Genomic DNA, 15,332 nt, shown 5'->3' with positions numbered 1-15,332 from the left:
CCAGCTCCTGAGTCATATGTTTCAGGGTGAAGAATGTGGGTCGTAAGTGGAGAATGGAAAAGTGTTCTGGGAAGTATAGACATTTAAAGGAAGTATTGTGGGTTGTGATTAATAATAATTTGAACATAAGTTCTCTAAGTTATTGTTCAAAAAATGAGACTAGGTATATAAACAACACATATGACAAGGTAATAAAATCTCTCTTTAGTTGGTGCTTATAGGATTCCGTTTTGACTTCTGCATTTGCTTTTGGCATTAAACTTTAGAAAGTTGATAGTAATAACCTGAAAGAATTTAAAAAGTTACAAGAACTGGGAAGCATGTTTCAGTACAAAAGATTGATCTATTTAAGGATTAAAAAGGGAGGGAACAACATAAAATGGTGATAGATGTACCTGTAATGTGGACGAGAGCAGATAATAGTGGATAAGAAAAGATTCAGTGGCAGGAAAAGAATCTAAATGGCTTACATTTTTAATAATTATGTCTGTAGTATACAGCATTACTCTAATTATTGAAAGAGCCAAAGTTTTCTACATTTTAGCTTACAATGTGTAAATTTCAGTAGGGTAAAAATGATTTTTACCAGAGGTTGTAGTGTATAGTGTATTTGCCATTAGATATTTTTAAAGCAAGATTGAATGCTTTCCTGAGAAAGATGTACTAATTCAAATGGCGGTTTCATTCTGAAACTGATCTTAAGTTGGGGGGGGAGCAAGAAGAGGGAGGTGGGCTTTATTTCTCATTGCAGACAAAATGAACCCAAGAAAAGCAGTGTTGGAAAACCCTTCATTGTATACTTATACAATGGTTGGACACAAGAAGGGGAATGGGAGCAAGGAAAGGGGATGTGGGAGTGTGTAATTGTTATAACCTGGGTTATACAAAAAGTCAAACTGCATTGTAAGGGGCTGTTTCTGGCCTTCTAAATTGAAAGAAAAGACTCCTCTTGACTTTGAGTGTTAGATTTATAATAAACTGCCACACTTCCTGGTTTGTTTTTTTTTAAGATAAAATCAAAGTGCAGGTTAAATGATTGTGTATTTTTCTTTTCCTGTTTGGAAGGGTGTTCACATTTTAAAAATACATTTCTCATTTAAGAACAGTTCAATTTCACTTACCTGGTTTTCTAATTAACTTGGTTGGTGGGATAATTTTTGGTGTAATTTGACTCCAAATTTAACTTTCTCTTATAGGTAAAGAAGATATTGTGCTGTTATCCAGTTGTCATAGTTGATTGCATTCTACTAATCTTCAAGGCTTGTATTGGAGTTAGAGGTAACTTGTGGTTTTTTTTTTTTAATATCAGAAAATTCATTGTTGGAATTAACTAAATAGGTGAAGTTCTGTGTTCTGTTTCAACTTCTCAAATACTTTTGCTGTTGATGTGAGAAATTTACATGGTTTAAGTTGTCAGTTTTGTGATATTATACAGGGAAGAATGTATTAATGAAACAGTAAAAATCTTTACTTTTAGCAAGTCTTAAATTCTTAATTAAAAAGTTTGCGATGTAAACTCTTCTGTGGTAATTTTGCTAGTGACTTATTTCCTCCGCAGACTTCACCTTGTCTTTGAGTACTTTGTAAAGATTTACAGTCTTAAGTGAAGGCCATATCAACAAAATATTGATTAATTACTACTGGCTCATCCAAAAATAGCCATTCTGTTTGGCTAGTGAAATGAGAAAAGTATGTTCTGTGTATGGTATGAGATTATAGACCTGCATATAATGCAGGTGGGACAGCTCAGCAAGAATACATGCTTGTTTATTTTAACAGACTTGGGGGGGGGGGGGAGGGAATGTTTGTTTCCATTGCAGTAGTGTCTGATGTTTTAGTGGCACTGTGCAAACACTGTGTTATAGCAACTCTGTAAGTGCTGCTACCTGCCCAGCAAAATGTATAGGCATTGCTGACAATAATGCTGAACAGCATTCTCGAATTTCAGTTTACATCTCGTGGCTTGGTTTCTCCATTTTATATTCATGTAGTTCCTTACATCTGACATACTACCTTGAAAGTAGAAACAATCAGAAGAAATCTATGGACTTGATATGTAAACTTCAAACCCCAACAAAACAAAACACAAGTCGCGTTTCCCTTCTCAAGTAATTCTCTTTACCTTCTTGCCTTCTACACTCCTGTACCCTGGGTTTTTTCCTAGTTCTCGAGAAAAGCTAGGGCTGCATCTTTTCTCATTCTTATGAAAGTAGAGGACTCAATTATAGGTAATATTTATGACATCTCATAAATGAGAATTTCAGATGTCTACCCTTTGCTCTGCACATCACAACTTTCTTTGATGGTGGCATGATGTTTCATGACTGGACTCAAGTATGAGATGCTCTGAAGGCTGGACTTCTGTTAAGTTGGCCTCTTTTATAAATACTGATTGGCTGGCTCTGAAGCAGGTAGTAGTGTTTTGTTTGGGTTTTTTTTGTTTGTTTGGGTTTTTCCTGGTGGTGATAAGGTACCATTGCCATTCATCTATGTAGTGCTTTTATTAATAGTAGCTTGGCTCTTCAGAGACCTTGTTGTGAAGGAGCATTGCAAGAGGATCCTCTCTTTAAAACTGGAGACTTCTTTGTTGGTGTCTAGAAGGTTAACTGAGTGTTTTACTTGATATTATATCTACCACGGTGCTCATATTTGTCTGTGTCTTGGTTTCTCCTCCCTGGATTTTCTCTTTTAACTTGCCTTGCTGCTACTAAGTGATACAGCCTGTGTGCTCTGTAAGGTCATTGTTAGAAGACTTTGGCATTGAGTATTAAAATAGGGTTAGCTAAGGACAGTTTAAAGGGAACTATATAGTGTCCTGGTGCTCTAGGTTTGAATCTTCCCTTTTGCTTCTAACATTGTCTGTGTGGTTTTCTGTTTGCAAAGCACTAGTTCTGGAGAAATGTTCTGTAGGGAAAGATGTTCAGTTACCAGAAAATAAAAATAGACTCTAAAAAAGAAGTGTGGACTCTCTGAAAGATCAGTTTCATCTTAAATTGCTTGCACTGATGACAAAGCAGAGTTTAACCGAATATTTATTGTTGAAATTGCTCTGTAATTAGTAGTGTTGTACAGCTAAATGTAACACCAGATTTTACTGTAAATTACTGCTATCCCATTACTGTGGCTTGAGAAGTATAGACTATAACTGTGGTATTCTTTTTAGTGGCCTGGATAAGAATTTGACTACAACATTTTAAGAACATAGTTTTTGTATTTTTAATAACGTTCTTCAGTATGTATTTAAACTGCATGATGTGATCTCTTACCACAATGGAAAATTAGAACAGCTTTTTCTAATTTGAAATACTCAGTTATCCTGTATATGGGATTTAAAATGTATATTCTTATTGCGAGTTTTTGAATTGGTAATAGGCAGACCTTTAAATTCTGAGAGACTCAGCATGTATCCTACTTCTGAAAATCAAACCAAAATTAAAATCTGATGATAAAAATACACACTTGGGTTTCACATTTGTGGAAACATTTTTATTGCTTCCAGTTACTCACAAAAGCAAGGACTCATTAATAAAATGTTTCAGGATATACTGAGTATGCCCTGCAAACTTCTTTCAGTTTGAATATTTCAATTTTGAATCTGCAAGTTCTTGTTCAATTTCCAAATATGGTGTTTTGTACTTAGTTCATTTACAAATAGTGTCTACAATTTGCTGCTTCCTTGATTGAAAGAAGCTGTTTTATGCCTTGTTTGGCTTCCTCATTTTGAAGTTGTACTTAAATGCTGTACTTAAATAATGCTGTAACTGCTGTTGTTCCATCATCAATCAAAGAAATGTGGCAAAAGAGTAAGCCTGTGTATCATTAATCTTTTCTTAGAGGACTGGATCCTTTTTTCTTGTATAGCTTTTTGGATACTTCTGGTAGGATATTGCATTATTGGACCATGAATCTGAAGCAAATCTAATGTCTGGAGGAAAAGGGTGGAGGAGAACCCACAACCAAAACCCAAAGAATGTCATAGTGTAACTTTGATACTGAAGTCCATGTTTGGTCTTAAGGCTGCTTTGTCCCCTCTGTAGGCAACACTTTTGTATTGCAGTAATCTTTGGCAAGAGGTTAGCTACAATGGCCGGAGGCAGCTGCTCAGATCAAGCCTGGGATTGCTACATATCAGTGCTACTACTCCTTCTTTACAAGCCCCAATTGCAAGTGATTTTAGTATTAAACCTGTTTTGGACCTCTAATTATCTCATGTTAATTAACTTAAGCTGTTGGATTTTGGGGCTCACTTTCACAGTGTGCTTTATCTACTCTTTGTGTGCTTGAGGATGTGTCTTGTAGAAAGCAGTTAATGTTTAATGACATCTGTGCACTTACAGATTTATTTATTTTTCCTATCTTGCTGGCCCTTGAGTACAATATTTGCTTACAACATGAGACCATTGTAACTTTTTCCAAATACACTGAAATATTTTCATTTCAGAAGGGTAAGACACATTTCTGAAGACTGAAATCCATATTCTCAGTTTTTATCTCTTAATTCCATTCAGTAGAAAAGGTAAAACACATAGCATATTAAAACAGTACTTTTTTTTTTTTTTTTTTTTTTTTTGCCACAGTTGAATTTAGTCCCAGTGTCATTTCAGAAAGTAAGGATGCTATTTAAGTTCCATGGGATAACTGCAGAAGAGAATAATGACACAGTAGAGACCAAATACTTGAGGTATTGGGGGAAGAAAAAGTTTACACTATTACCAGCATTGTTCTTTTACTGTAGCAGAAATGAAACTATATAAGTGAATTTGGCAATACTTCAGTCCTGTGTTTGTAGGTGAGAAAATGCTTAGAGAAAAGGTGCCTTCTCCATAGAAATGCTCTGTAAAATGACTTGTATTGCCAGAGAGCTGTGAGTTTAAAAACCTCATCCAAAACCAAAGAACACAGTAGTGAACGACAATGTTCTAACTTGGGGAGAGTGCCAGTGTGATATATTCAAATAATCAAGTTTTAGGAAAACATATATAACAAATTTAACTGGATATTTCTGCTTTTTGAAGACCTGAGGGGGCTGAAGACAGAAACTTCCTTTACTGCTGCCCCCCCCATACATACCCATGCACACTTGTTTTAGCAAATTTAGTAAAACATACATAACCCTACATTTTACTTTCCTCCTTAGACCATTACAAGCTCAATAATCTCGATGGAATATTTGCAGTCTTAACCAGAAACTAGGTATTAAATGTGAGACAGTTCTTGCTGGTCGAAAAGTTTGTGCAATTTTAGCTCTGATATGAAAGGTTGATGCTAGAAGCTGCATTACTTCTTGTCTCCATTACGTATTATGTATGTTTCTTGTATCTCAGAAAGCATAATGAAGCTTTATAAAATTACCCATACATTAGCTGAAGTATATTTTACTGTGCTGACTTGTTCAAAAGTCTAAATAATTTAACTCTGTCTTGAGGAATCATGAGACTTTTGAAGTACTGGGCTAAGAATTAAGTGTTTTATTTACTGCCTGCAAATGGACTTTTAAAAGACAATATGAAAAACACAAAACATGCTCCCGATATGTTGGGAGCAGATTCACTTCAGCCATTTTTTGCTTTTATAAAAATGCAGCTTCTTTGCATTTTTCAGATCTTTTGTTCAGTTTTCTCTGATTTTTAATAATTTTTTTTTAGTCTCTTAACTTGCATTCCAAGGCAGTACATACTGTGAAGATGATTGGTTTACCATAAAATTCCCCAGCTGTTGGTGCTGTTTTAGGGTATATCATATGCCTTGGATAAAGGGCAAGATGTACGCCATACATAGCAGCATTAAAACTTTGGAGTGGGACCAGATGAAAGCAGTTTTTATTGGCTGAACTGTTTAGTCACTGTCATGAGCCCTGATTTTCTGGCTTGAAACATCTTGTATTCATAAACTGTTAAATGATGTGGGAAGATTAATTTGCCTGGTGAAGTGTTTTGTTTGTTTGTTTGTTTGTTTTTTTCTCCTTTTAAAAACCAAACCAAAAAAGCTAGTATGTTGCAGTTTAGATGTCAAGCTTATTGAAGTTAAAATCAACCTGCTGCTTTCTTGTACTGCTGAATGATCTTTGCTTGCTTTGCAAAGTATACTCACTAAAAATCCATGGATCCTTTCTGTTCAAAAGCTTATGAGGGTGAGCTTAAAAACAAGTTAGTTTTTCTTTAACTTTTTTGGTTAAATATTTTAAGACTCTAAGTAGTTACATTGAAGAAACTTTTCTTCAAGTGTTAGAATTTGAAAACTAAGTGGGCTTTTATGATGTATTGTTCCTAAGGTTAACAACAGTATATGATGCTGGCTATAAGGAGCATTATATAAGCAGTTAAATTAACTGTACAAGACACAACAAATGATTTTATATTCTGTGAATGTTTTCAGACCTTTGGTTATGTCAAGAAGGTGAAAGCATAGGCATTTATTTTGGAAGAATGCAGTTTTCCTCTGGCTGATTCTTTTTGGTGGTTTTGGTGGCGTTTTCTTTTTTCCTTCCTTCCCGAAGCTTTGTTTCAGATAACTCAGGCAGTGTGTCCATAGGTGTGTCTTGGTCAACTGATCATGTAGGTAGCAACTCAAATTAAAGGAAAATAAAAGCTCGGGTTCTCAGAGATCCTATTCAATGTAACATTACTTGTTGCTTGAAAAAACCCCAAACAACCCAACAGACAAAACCAAAACTAGCTTCCTCCAGGGCTATGGATAGGCTAGGACAGTAGAGTTAAGTGATGCTTAGTGCTGTTCCTGGCTGTAGGTTTCTAGGAGACATTGTTCGTGACAAATGCTTTTAAATTTTGAGTTGTCAGGAAGTTTTTGGTGAAAACTCAGAAAAATTGTAGAGGAAAAAATTGTCATTTAGGTGTGGGGCAAACAACTTTCCCGCAATTCAGAGTGAACAGGGACCTAACAAAAACAAGTAGATTAAGCTATTGTAAATCTTCCGTATTGTCTATTTCATGGGCCACCATTAGGAGAGATGGTTAACTAATACTTTCATTTAAGAACTTAAAGGTAGGCTTGTTGATGTGAAAATGGTGTTGATAAAGTTCTTATAGAAGATACAGGAAATTTTATAAAGTTTGGGGGTTTGGGTTTTTTTGTTGTTGTTTACTTCACATGTTCATGTTGGAGGTGAATTCTTTGCTATGACCATACTCCTCCAATATTGCACTGTGCTTTTGATCCAACTACCGCTGTAGAGCTGAAATTGCTGTATATTCAGCAGTGATAAAAATCAGAGCAGGACGGAAGTACTTGGATTTTGCATATTAGAATTTGTACTACATAGTATATGAAGAAGTTATCCTTGTTCTTGTAATAGGGAAAATGCTTTAAGTTTTAAGCATCAGGAGCTGGTGCAAGACAGTATTATAAAATACATTGATGTCTTTATGGGATTTTTTGGTTGCTTCTAACCTTAGTAAAGACATATGTCTTTTTTTTTTTTAGGAATCCATTGTATTTTGCCTGAGTGGTATTTTCTTTTGGTCTACCTTCTGTTTGTTACTGGATGCTGTTCTCTCTTAAATTTGAATCTATTTTTAATTAAATTTTGCAGTTTTCTCTCCTTTTAAGGTAACTTTCTAGTGGAAAAACTTGTTTATTTAATTTTAGTAAAGATAGATGACTTTTAATATGTAATTAGTTGAGTTGAAACTTAGTAGTGCAACAGGCATATAGAGCTTCTTTTAGAAGGATATCCTGCTTTATCAACCCTTTTGAATTACACTTGTGTTGGGTAGTACTTATGTGTTGCCCATGGTTTCTGCAGCTTGTCAAATTTTGCTTGTTCTTCCCTCACCCTCATTTTTTTAGTATCAAATGGAACAAAGACAATCCCGCTTTTTGGGGGAAACAAAGTGTTGTTTGGGTTTTTTTGTTTGTTTGTTTTCATGGGTATGGAGTTTTTAATTTCTCTTGGAGAAGAGCAGCTTCTGCTGGCTAGCTTCAGGTTCTGCCTCGCATCGACATGTTGGAGCCAGTCGCTTACCTTTAAGTCTGTTGCTGCTGTGTGTGTGGGGGGAATCCATGGGACAGCGTTGTGTTGTGATGGCATTGGTCTGCTGTCAGATGACACTAATTCTTGAAAATACCGCATCCTGATTTGAGGAAGAGGGCTCCTAAATACTTAGCATTGCAATGGTGGTTCATGGCAAATATGACTCTCGGATTGGTGTAGTTTTGTTACACAAATGCAAAAATGTCACATTTTGTGCAATTAAGTCTTTTTTTCCCAGATGTGTTCAGGTGTAGTATAATTCTTTGATAGTTCAAGAATGTAACTGATACTTGAATAATTGTGTGGAAATTCTCTTCTTGAAGTTTCTTAGTATGGTAGAGGCTTGAGTAACTTTCTCACATGACAGAACAATGTTTGATTTCTATACAGAAACAAAATTGGAAGGCTGTGCAGTGTATGCTTCTTTTATAAAATGAAAGAGAAACAAAATCATAAAATAGCAACTTTGACATATGTCAGAACAAACTTCATGAGTTTTAAGTATTGTTATTAGAACAGTAAGTTTCTGCTGTAATGGGAATTCCACCTGTACCATTTTTCTGGTAGTTTGTTTGCTATTTTTAGGGTATTAGCATTTATCTTTTTTAATGGAAGACAAACCATGTTTTGCCTTCAGATTTTTGCAAACTTAATATTATAATTATTTCAACTTTTCAGTAGCATAAAGTAAAATTACAGAAATTTGTTTTCTTTAAACATATTTTTGTAGAGCATTTTTAGTCTGTAATGGTATGTGAACTATGATGGCATGGAGGGAAAATGTACCGCTGTGTAGGAGTGAATTGGAGCTGGACGCACTTGAGACATTTCTGACTATGATTCATTATTTCTTTGTCTGGTTTAGTGAGCTTAGAGAGGAGAGTGTGACTTTTGTACCTTTGATCATATGTATCTTGTATGTGCAAGCATTTGAACAGCAAATTTGGCCACTAACTGGATTGTAATTTTTTTCTTCAATACTAAATTTGAGCTTATTAAAGTAGCGATATCAGTGGGCAACTATGTGTCCATGGATCATTCAAGGACAGTACTTTTGAACTATTGCTCCTGTCATGAGACCTTTAAAACAAGAATGTAGTTACAGAGATGCCTTTAAAGTAAGAGTCTGAGTATCTGTAGTCTGTATGGAGGTTGCATTAAGCAACTGCTGTTGGGCTTCCATTTGCAGTAGTAGATGTACTATTTTGAGTATGATTTCTTTTCCCTCTATTTTGGTTTATCCTCTTAAAGGCATGGTTCCCAGTATTTTCTGTCCCCTTCATCCTTTCAGCTTCAAGCCCTTTGTAACCTTCTCCTCCCTACTTCATTTTCTTCTGTTCTCTTGTCTTTTTTTCTTTTTTTTTTTTTTTGTTTCCCCCTTGAATTAACTCTAAAGTAAACATTACTGTTGTTTATGAAGTCCTGTACTACTGAAGAATTGAAGACAGCCTTTGCTCTGCTAATTATTCCTAAAGAAACATTTGTAATGAGTTGGGAGGGGTCTGATGGTGATATGCTGCAAAGGTATGCAAAACTTTTTGTCTCTGCTGTGAGCAGTAAAATATTACCTGATACACAGCTGTGATTTTTAAATGCTACACTACTTTAATATGGAAGGCTTCTTGTTGCTTTAATATGAAGGTGATCACATTCTGGGCTTTAGCTGAAATTGAAGCAGCCACTTCAGAATTGTTTGTTTAAAAATAGGCAACATAACCATTGCTGCAAATGAGGTAATCTAATATAGACCTTACATCAACATGATTACAATATAAAGGCTCTTCTACTGCAAAATCAAACTAAGCTGAATATGCTCCCATGCAGCACTTCCAACCTTTCGTTCTGAAAACAGTTGTTGCTCCTTTGACCCTGCTAGACTAAGGAAGATGCTTTGTTATCTTTTGCGGTGTATCTTCCTTTGTGTGAAAAACTGTTCAATTTACTGACCTGTCTCTATGCTTGAGAAGCACTGCCATAGGCTACGCTTACTTTTCAAGAGTATGCAGTCTTTCACGTGACAAAACTGTCTTTGATGCTGATACCCTGAAGGGCTGGTAATTCTGCACAGGTATAAAATATTCTGCAATAGTTTTGCCAGCAGTTCAGTGCTTTTCAGCCATGAGAGCATGTGTACTATATTCAGTTTTCCAGCTTGAACCACTGATTTGGTTGTCGTTACTTTTTTGAATCATTTGTATGCTTTGTTGTTTTGCTGTTATTCTTCAAAACACACTTGCAAATTTTAGTTTAGAAGTTTTGAGCAGAAAGATCAAACTCTTCTTTAAATTCTTGGCTGGCTGCTGCACAGGGAGATGTGATAGAAAGAGAAAAGTCATTAGTGCACGTGGAGTGCGTATGTGCAAACTCCTGGGCTTTGACTTCCACTAGCTTTCCATTCCTGATTGCTGTGCTGAAGAGGGCATAACTTGGGGTGAGAAGTGAGAGAAAAGGAGGAATCTCAAGTTGCGTGATTATTTTTTTTTCTGTTTTTTTTGTTGTTGTTGGGATTTTGTTCACAAGTCACCTATGTTTTTTGTTCTGCAGCCTTTTGTACCCTGTTGGGATAAGCTGTAATTATTCTACCTCATGCTAGTCTTTTTCTTCTTAGAGCTAGTAGGACTTGTGGCTGTTTGTCTAACATCATAGTGCAAATGGTGATATTCAGAGGTCTGACTAGCAGCTAGTTCTTAAATAGCATGAAGTAGAAAAAGTGAGAAGTAAAGAGACTTGCAGTCTGATGTAGTGCAATGACTCTGCATTATTGTGGTTTTGTGCTCACGAGATTTTTGAGTCCGCATAGCAATGTATGATCAGTAAGATGCTGCTTTGTTTCCTGTGGATGGTTTTGTTTCCTCTTATGTAGGGAATTTTGACTTAAATGTTTAACTCAGTCTATAAAGCTAAAATATTTCTAAAACATCTTCACTCACTGTTGTTGCTGTTGACTAAAGAATGTGTAAGAAACACAGGAGTGTTAATTAGCAGAACCAATCTCTTCTGATTATGATAGACTGTCACTTCCTACAATAATATCATATTTTTAAACTGTGTGACTTCTCAGTTAAAAAAGTTCTTGCATCAAAATGGTTATAGTGACTTTCTAAAAACACTACTAGCAGTTTGCACAAGAGAGGTTGTTGACATACACCACTTGATAGGCAGGCAGAAGGTACCTTTTTGGAAGGGATTTTTTGTAGTGAAAATTATGATTCTTTTACCCCCAAAATGCAAAGATGGATGCATTAAGAGATTTCTTAATGTTTTCTAATAATTTTTTTTTTGGTGGTCTTATGACTATTGTATCTATGTAGTTCTGTAGCTTACATAAGCATTAGGAGACTAGAGTGTTATTAAATATGAGGTATCTCCTGACCTTTCAGAAAAGGTTGAGATGCCATTATGAGAGTTCTAAATTGGATCTGCTGAGTTCTTGTAATAAGATGCCTAAGACCCTTCACTTTTTTCTCTTCCCCATAGAGTCTTAAGAGTATTGTAACTTGATTTATACTTTTGTTTTCTCTTCTTCCAAGTTAAGAAACTTAATTAAGCAGCTTAAGCTCTACACAGACTGCAAATGAACTTCGCTGATGTATTTTATGGTAGATACCTCTAACATAGCCTACTGAACTTGGTATATTCTTCAAAAAAAAACGTATGGAAGTTAGTATAGTCAGTTCCCTGGGTGGGACCAAAGTGCTTTATATATTGTCTATGTGTGAAGATGTGTCTGTGTCTAAACTATCATTACAGCTTTGAAACTGTCCATTAGTGCTTAGATCAGAAATAGATGGACTACCCAGCTGTGAGTAAAGGTAACCTTTTGATTCAGGTGATGACACTTCTGTTTCCATATGCAGTGGTTGTGCTCTCTGCTTCCAGTCTAAGAGGTGACTGTGCCCAATAAAGTAAACTGCAACAAATTCTGTGCCCTTGTGACAGGGGTACAGAAATGATGCCATGAGTTAACTGTAGTCTGAGGAATTGCTGCTGCCGAAATTCCAGGATGACTGTCTAAAGTTTTGTTTTCTCAGATTTGTCAGCTGCAACAGTTGAGGTACATTGATAATCAGTGTGAACTAACTCAGTTTGAATACTTGCAAAGCCATGGTGAATATTTGACCGAAACTATCAAACTAGCAATTCAGGAGACAGATTTTTTTTTTTTTTTTTTTTTTTTTTTTTAAAATCTACATTCTCTCTGCATTATCAGTTCAAGTACCTGTAGGAGGCAGAGCTTTGCAGCTCTCTGTGCTTTTATAATCAGCTAATTGTCCACGTGTTTCTAAGTGCAGATCCTTTGGGTTTAAGGCACAAATTAGTTTGCGTTCTGAGTGTAATGGTGGTGGATGGGGAGGGAAGAAACCCAGAGTGCAGAACTCATGATGAGAGTCCTGCAAGCTGAATAAACTGAATTTAGGGATTCCATCTCTCTAATATCAGCTGAAATTGGCTTATATTGCTGGATTTGCTTCTGCTAACTTCTTTCAGAAACTTTCTAATGAATATGGTAGTAGTGTGGTAAAAGCAGGACATGAGCAGTAGAATTTTTAGGTAATAATTGTTTTTTCATATATTTGAAATATTGCTCTACTCACATTCTTTTTCCTTTTGCCTCCCTTCATGCTCTGATGCTCCACTATGCAATATTCAGTAATAGTTGGAAGTAGTAATATGGGAATACTGAAATACTAGCCTCTCTTAGCTAGTGGTGACAGATATGTTGTTGACCTTCTTGTAATCCTCAGAATTCATTTCAGGTTTACCTGAAAGCGTCAGGACTTAAATATTTAAAACTGAGTACTAATGGAAGAACTTGTGAAGCGTAGTGTTCTATGACTTTGACTTGCTTTCCTTGATAACAATGTCAGCTTTCTTCCTGTCACAATGCATTGGCTTTGTGTGGCAAGGTTTTGGTAGCGGGGGGGGGGTTACAGGGGTGGCTTCTGTAAGAAGCTGCTGGAAGTTTCCCCTGTGTCCGACAGAGCCCATACCAGCTGGCTCTAAGACGGACCTGCTGCCGGCCAAGGCTGAGCCAATCAGCGATAGTGGTAACACCTCTGTGATAACATTTTTAAGAAGGAAAAAAAAGTTGGGACAGTCGGAAACAGCTGCTGGAGAGAGGAGTGAGAACATGTAAGAGAAACAACCCTGCGGACACCAAGGTCAGAGAAAAAGGAGGAGGGGGAGGAGATGCTCCAGGTGCCAGAGCAGAGATTCCCCTGCAGCCCATGGTGAAGACCATGGTGAGGCAGGCTGTCCCCCTGCAGCCCAGGGAGGTCCACGGCGGAGCAGATCTCCACCTGCAGCCTGGGGAGGACCCCACGTCGGAGCAGGTGGGTGCCCAAAGGAGGCTGTGACCCCATGGGAACCCCGCACTGGAGCAGGCTTCTGGCAGGACCTGCGGATCTGTGGAGAGAGGAGCCCACGGAGCAGGTTTTCTGGCAGGACTTGTGACCCCATGGGGGACCCACGCTGGAGCAGTGTACTTCTGAAGGACTGCACGCCGTGGAAAGGACCCATGCTGGAGCAGTTCGTGAAGAACTGCAGCCTGTGGGAAGGACCCACATTGGAGAAGTTCGTGGAGGACTGTCTCCCGTGGGAGGGACCCCATGCTGGAGCGGGGGAGGAGTGTGATGAGTCCTCCCCCTGAGGAGGTTGAAGCAGCAGAAAAAAACGTGTGATGAACTGACCCTAAACCCCATTCCCCGTCCCCCTCTGCCACTGGGGGGGGGGTGGTGGTGGTGGTAGAGAATCCGGGAGTGAAGTTGTGCCTGGGAAGAAGGGAGGGGTGGAGGGAAGGTGTTCTGAGATGTGGTTTTATTTCTCATTACCCTACTCTGGTTGATTGGTAATAAATGGATTTAATTTTCCTCAAGTTGAGTCTGTTTTGGCTGTGACAGTAATTGGTGAGTGATCTGTCCTGTCCTTATCTTGACCCATGAGCCCTTTGTTATATTTTCTCTCCCTTGTCCAGCTGAGGAGGGGGGAGTGATAGAATGGCTTTGGTGGGCATGTGAAGTCCAGCCAGGGTCAACCTACCACACACAAATAAATGTTTCTGTGCTGTCAGTACCTCTTCCATTATCCCCTAAATACAGGGGGGATGCAGAACCATCCAAATATCACAAGGTAAGTAGGTGTTTTGGCTGGTAAGTGCTGACTGTAAGGCTAGTAAGCCAAATGGAATAGGTTACTTACGGGTTCATACTAGACACTCTTAACTAATCTGGATTTCTTTCCTGCCAAACTGGTTTTGTGAGTCCTGTAGAAATTAAGTATTATTGAGACCTCTGGACCACTCCTAAATTTGGTTAAAATTGACCATTGAAGTTAAACATTCCTAGAGAAGGATAACAAACAGATGAACAGGCAGTATGATTACACAGGTCTTATTTCTGCAGGAAGTCAGGCCAACAATTGTAACGTTTCAAACAGTGTTCTTGTTCAAAATAGTCTTTGTTATCGTATTCCTAACACATCTGATGATGGTTGGTATCTCTTGGTCTCTGTTTGGTTAGATTAGTAGCTGCTTTGAGGTGTGGATTCTAGTTTCATTTTTGTGATGTACTTGGCATCTGTCATAGGAGAACATAAAGGCATTCTTGTCTTAACTTTACTTTTTTTTTCCTGCCTCCCTTGAAGAACATGACTAGTCATTTTATTTGTGTCAGGAGTTACAGAATTGTTGAGGTTGGAAGGGACGTCTGGATATTGCCCAGTCGAACCACTTCTGCTCAATGCAGGGTCACAGAACCTTGTCCAGTCAGGTTTGAATACTTCCGAGAATGGAGACTCCACAACTTCTTTGGGCAACTTGTTCCAGTGTTTGATGACCCTCAGAGTAAAAAAGATATTATTTTCCCCTCCCCTTATGTTTAAGTAGAATTTCCTGCATTTTGATTTGTCCTCACTGCCTCATCATTTAACTAGGTACTACTGTGTAGAGCCTGGCTCTGTTTTCTTTACTACTGCCATCAGGTATTTATACACTGTGATAAGATCCCCTGACTCCAGGTCTTCTCCTTCCCAGACTAAACAATCCCAGCTTTCTCAGCCTCTCCTCATACGGCAGGTGCTGTAAGTCTTTAACCATCTTTGCTGGACTTGCTCTAGTATGTCCTCAGCTCTCTCATACTGGGGAGCCTAAAACTGGATGAACCTGGAAACCATAATATGCAGCAGGGACATGGTGCCAGGCAACAGTCTACTATGAATCCATAGGCATCTATTGGATATGGGAGAGGATTCTACTAGTTTGTCTTGTAATGCTCCATCATGTATGTCTGTGTACGTTTGGCCAGTAATTACCTTGGCACTCCTTATAAGAGCATAGAGTTCATAT

The 15,332-nt window shown here is 37.7% G+C and overlaps 1 protein-coding gene across 15 annotated transcripts in view; it reads left to right on the top strand.

Annotated features, from left to right (window-relative positions):
* The window catches only part of EPB41L2 (erythrocyte membrane protein band 4.1 like 2), a 120,332-nt gene that overhangs the window by 2,867 nt on the left and 102,133 nt on the right, over positions 1–15,332 (top strand). For all 15 annotated transcript variants that reach the window (XM_075035700.1, XM_075035713.1, XM_075035709.1 and 12 more), the window contains one exon: positions 1,197–1,278. The gene's annotated coding sequence lies outside the window, so the exon portion shown is untranslated. The remainder of the gene's footprint in view (positions 1–1,196; positions 1,279–15,332) is intronic.

The sequence above is a fragment of the Buteo buteo genome, chromosome 9, assembly GCF_964188355.1.
Source record: "Buteo buteo chromosome 9, bButBut1.hap1.1, whole genome shotgun sequence".
Classification (NCBI taxonomy): domain Eukaryota; kingdom Metazoa; phylum Chordata; class Aves; order Accipitriformes; family Accipitridae; genus Buteo; species Buteo buteo.
The sequence above is the reverse complement of the archived record's forward strand: the minus strand, read 5'-3'. Positions and strand labels throughout refer to the sequence as shown.